This window comes from Oreochromis aureus, linkage group 16 (genome assembly GCF_013358895.1).
Source record: "Oreochromis aureus strain Israel breed Guangdong linkage group 16, ZZ_aureus, whole genome shotgun sequence".
NCBI lineage: Eukaryota > Metazoa > Chordata > Actinopteri > Cichliformes > Cichlidae > Oreochromis > Oreochromis aureus.
The window spans coordinates 36,225,774-36,231,244 of NC_052957.1; the positions used below are offsets into that span (position 1 = coordinate 36,225,774).

Here is a 5,471-nt window from a genome sequence, read left to right on the forward strand (position 1 = left end):
GCTGTCTTTTTCTTTCTTTTTTTTTTTTCACTTAAATGACCTCGGACAAGAAAGCCTAATTTCTGCTGTTCAATAGTGAAGAAATTTAAACTACTTAAAATTATGCAAAATTGCAGAATATTGCAGAATATTTTTAAGGTTATCTGCTATAAACGCCAGACCAGGAAAATCTCCTTCATGTTTTTCTGTGTTTTATTCTCAGTTACTTTGACACAAAGGCATCTGCTGTGATGTTCACAATTCTGATGAAGTCTCATGTGTATCAGTACTGATAAATGATCAGAATTATAATATTTCTGACTGTCTGAGGCTAAATTGAATCGAATCAGGACTTTGAGAACCAGAATCGAATGGACTATAGAAATCAGTGATGATACCCAGCCCTAGTGAGCAGCCTAGGCCTGACAGAAGTGGATGTAGCTGTGGGTAATAAGAAAAGATGAAAAGAACTATTGATAACTTTTGTGTTAAGTTAAGGCCTGATCAATCTGAAATTCATAGCCAGCTCTGACACGGTGCCATCAATCTTTGAATGCTGAGAAACCAGCAGTGTATTCAGGAAACACATTATATGCTGCAATAAATGCACTGCCCAAGTGTCCCCTCTCCCCACTGCCTTTCAGCAGCAGGCAGCAGCAAACAGGTCGTCAGAGGAGCCAAGATGATGATTAATGTGGTGTCGCGTATATGAGATAACCGGAGACGGTTACTAAAGTAGTGACAACGCCACCTGGGGGAGGGCGCTAAAACCCCAGGAAAGATTTCTCTAGCCAATGAGAAGATTGCATTGGCTACCAAAGCCCACAGACTCGTTATTTAAAGGCAGAGGTGAGACAAAGTTAGTTTATAATTCAAAAGTTTATTAAGAGGAACTACTAAAACATAACTAAGATCAAAAAGCACCTAGGGTAGCAGGGATGAGAGAGTAAAATAATTAATTAAAACACTTTATTACCAAACAATGATTAAAACGACATACTCCCTACCACAATGCTACCCTAAAACAAGCACAATATGTTAAAAGAAGCAACTAAACAAAATGGTGGAGACCAGCCACTTGAGGAGGCAACCTACAGGGAGGAGTGCCAAGGGTGCCACCAATTACTCACCCGTGTGATTTCACAGCAAACCTCACTCACACTAAACTCTAAATGGTGCAATCTGCCTATGCCCGGTGTGTACACTCGCATGCATCGGGAGGGATTCCACCTCACGTGCCTAGCCTCTGAACAAGCGGCCGCACCTCCACTAAAGCAATAAAAGAAAAGATAAAATGTTAAACAATCAAAAGATCTACATAAAACCAACACATCCCAAATCACTATACGTTATAAAAGTAGTGCATAACAAACAAAACGGCATCTGACAAGACAGCAGCAGTATAATGCACACCTGCAACAAGAGAGGGAAACAGTAGTCAGAGTCCACCCTACTATGCCACAGTATGATAAACACAAAGGTTACACTTACCACTCTCTAAAGCAGGGGTGGGCACCGAGGGCCGGTGTCCCTGCAGGTTTTACATGTGTCCTTGAACCAACACAGCTGATTTAAATGGCTAAATTATCTCCTCAACATGTCCTGATGTTCTCCAGAGGCCTGGTAACGAACTAATCATGTGATTCAGGTGTGTTGACCCAAGGTGAGATCTAAAACCTGCAGGGACACCGGCCCTCGGGGCCTGGAATTGCCCACCCCTGCTCTAAAGGGCAATTCTAAGTAGCTTTTCCTTAAGAGATATGCAGTGTTTGACTGCCTAATGCTCGCAGCCACCATGGATTGCCACAACTGCCAAATGCCTTCTCTCAGTAGTGAAGCGCAGCTGTTTCTTATAGCCAGGTAATTGTCGGCTGAAAGGCGTGGATGTCAGTGGTGCGTTTAGGGACATCATGTAACATCCTAACCCCAGAATCTACTTCACTACAATCTACCCCGAGATTTGAATCGTCGTCCCCGACGATTGACACTCACTGCCAAGGTCTAAACAGGGTAACTGTATTAGGCACAGGTGCCTGTGAGTTCACGGCCTCTATTGCTCTACTTCCTGCTGCCTGGGGCAAATGGTGCGGATTTGGGTGCGTCCCAGCATTACCACGATTTGTCCTGCGTAAAGGGGCTATATCGTTATGAACACCAGCCATAGCTGGCAGCTGATCAGGGCAGGCCGACCCGGCGGAGGACGTTGAGGGTTCTAGCTCATCTGATCTACGAGGGCTAGGATTCTCTGGTCTTGGTTGACAATTGCTTGGGGCTGAAACAGGTTCAGAGACCAATAAAAACCACTCGCCGCCTTCCATCGGTTCTTCTACAGGGGCAGTAGTATCCATGGACCCATTTTGGTCAGGGGCCTTTAGCACTTTATACGCCAATGAACTCAAAGCACCCTTACTTTTATCACAACCTCCAAGCCCAACTTTCTTCAAATAGACCAGCTGACCTTCTCGCAGGGGAGCATCCTTTGCTTGCTGGTCGTGGCGCATCTTACGCCAATCAGCTACAGGGATTTGTTTTGGTTGGGTTTCAGGCAAATGGCCCCCACACACATTACAATGGGTTGGTGCATCCTTAGCCAAATGGCATCGCTCACACTCCTGGCACCAACGTTGGATGTCTCTATACATCCCTACCCAGTAGCACCATTGAGATACCACATCTACCGTGCTCCGAACACCCTGATGACCATGCTCCTGGCACATGTTGCAAAACTTGACCCTGAAGGGACTTGGGCAGCAATACCTGCAGTGTCTCTCCTCTCCTTGGATGACAGACCTTCCGATATAACACCCCATTCCGCCCCACTAGCCTACTCCATTGCCTGACCAACCCGAGGGCCAGCCTTGAAGTGCGACCATGCTCCTTAGCGTCAGGGCCCTGCCTCCGCCTCCAAAAGGGCAGAAACTCCCGGATCACGGGTCAGTCTCCTGCAACATACGAAGGTCAGACAATGCGCACTCCAGAGAGGGGTGAAGTGATGGTTTTGACAGCGGGGGTTACTGGTTTCCTACCAGTAACCTGCGCAACGGGTCAGGTAGTACAAACTCTGAGCCTAGGATGCCCCCACCTGAATCTCGGCTCAATGGTTCAGGGGTGGAAGTTTTCCTGCATGGAAGAACAAACGACATTACTCAAACTGGCTTGCGTTGCTGTACCAGCTGACTGCACAGGCATGACTGTGGGCTCACCAGGGCACTCTCTGGCAAAATGCCCAACCTTTTTGGCACCGTCTACAAATGACAGCCTTATTACGTGAGGCAGGATATGGTGTGGAAGCACTATTCAAAGCAGCAAGACTCTTTGCGAGCTGATTCAACTGCTCTTGCTGACTTTTAAGAATCTCTTTAACTCCCGTATTTCAGAGGCATAGGGTGCAATACCTGTGGACTACCTCTAAAAGGGACCTCCTGGACAGTGTGTTGAAAGCCCAGCGCTGGGGAACCGAGTAACTTCTATCCTCCCGCCCCTGGCATACCTCCACGCTCCCATAATATAGCCTCATGACGAACATCCATCAAGGTGGCAGTAGGGTGGCTGCGGACATACTGTTTTAATTCTCTGCGTAAGAAACAATCAAGCACATTTTCAACAAATTGGTCTCTAAGCAACACATCTTTGTTCAGCAGAACATGAGGGGACTGTTTCGCAACTCTGTCCATGAGGCACATAAGAGCATGCGAAAACTCTTGCAATGTTTCTCCTTCCTGCTGTCGTCTTGAAAAGAACTCTTCCTGCAGAGAAACATATGACTTAGTACATCCATACAGTTCCTGTAAAATAGTCAAAATCTTTTCGGGATCGTCTTTCTCCTCTGGAAGCCGATATTTAATTTCTTCTCTGGGCTCGCCTTCTAGATGATCATAGATGAAAAGGGCTTGGTCGGCTGGTGAAAGATGTCGCACCCTCAAACAGGCCTGCACCTCTTCCACCCATTCGGCAATACCTATACCAGTCTTACCGTTGAACCATGGGCACTTCTCTCCCGAGGAATATAAATCAGTCTCTCAGTCGCGGGAGCTGAGACAGCAGAATGCCCATTGGTGGATGAACCTGTAGCAGCAGCACTGGTGCCAGGTTGCTCCGATCCTCGCTCTTGCCGCATCCGCCGATTTTCTGCTTGCAGCTGAGCTACCAAGTCTCGTAGCTGTGTGAGCTCTTCCTCCATAATGAACCAGAGTATTTAAATATCACTTTATAAAAACCAGAAGTCCGTCCCGACGCTGCCACTGCTGCTGTCTTGCCGCTGCTCTACAATAACCAAACAAACCAAACAGATTTAACCCCCCAAAAACAAAACAAAACAACATGCAACAGATCTCTGCCTGAAAATATCCTGTCGACAATGCCAGATTGTGGTGTCGCGAAAATGAGAGATAACCAGAGATGGTTACTAAAGTAGTGACAACGCCACCTGGGGGAGGGCGCTACAGCCCCAGGAAAGATTTCTCTAGCCAATGAGAAGATTGCATTGGCTACCAAAGCCCACAGACTCGTTATTTAAAGGCAGAGGTGAGACAAAGTTTATAATTCCAAAGTTTATTAAGAGAAACTACTAAAACATAACTATAAGATTAAAAAGGCACCTAGGGTAGCAGGGGTAAGAGAGTAAAATAAATTAAAACCCTTTATTACCAAACGATGATTAAAATGACATACTCCCTGCCACAATGCTACCCTAAAACAAGCACAATATATTAAAAAAGAAGCAACTAAACAAAATGGTGGAGACCGGCCACTTGAGGAGGCAACCTACAGGGAGGAGTGCCCAAGGGTGCCACCAATTACTCACCCGTGTGATTTCACAGCAAACCTCACTCACACTAAACTCTAAATGGTGCAATCTGCCTATGCCCGTGTGTACACTCGCATGCATCGGGAGGGATTCCACCTCACGTGCCTAGCCTCTAAACAAGCGGCCGCACCTCCACTAAAGCAATAAAGGAAAAGATAAAACATTAAACAATCAATAAAAGATCTACATAAAACCACATCCCAAATCACTATACTTTATAAAAGTAGTGCATAACAAACAAAACGGCATCTGACAAGACAGCAGCAGTATAATGCACACCACTCTCTAAAGGGCAATTCTAAGTAGCTTTTCCTTAAGAGATATGCAGTGTTTGACTGCCTAATGCTCGCAGCCACCATGGATTGCCACAACTGCCAAATGCCTTCTCTCAGTAGTGAAGCGCAGCTGTTTCTTATAGCCAGGTAATTGTCGGCTGAAAGGCGTGGATGTCAGTGGTGCGTTTAGGGACATCATGTAACATCCTAACCCCAGAATCTACTTCACTACATTAAGTTTAACATTTTCTACAATATTGACAAAGCATTTTAAGCTCAAGTTTGTTAGTTAATAATTTAGAAATGAATATTGTCTGTATGGACTTCCCCCCAAAGAAAGTGCACATGTAAAACTGCGGTGTTAAGCGATGCGGTTGAAAAATTTGAGTGCGCCTAACTTTTGTGCCGGT

General features: G+C 45.8%; 1 long non-coding RNA gene across 1 annotated transcript; it reads right to left on the reverse strand.

Moving 5' to 3' along the window:
* Positions 1 to 1,278: 1,278 nt before the first annotated feature.
* Positions 1,279 to 5,136, reverse strand: LOC120433692. The gene is made up of 3 exons (XR_005608701.1): positions 5,064 to 5,136; positions 2,415 to 2,417; positions 1,279 to 1,465 (listed from the first exon to the last, which is right to left on the reverse strand). It is a non-coding gene; the product is annotated as an uncharacterized LOC120433692 (long non-coding RNA).
* Positions 5,137 to 5,471: the final 335 nt, after the last annotated feature.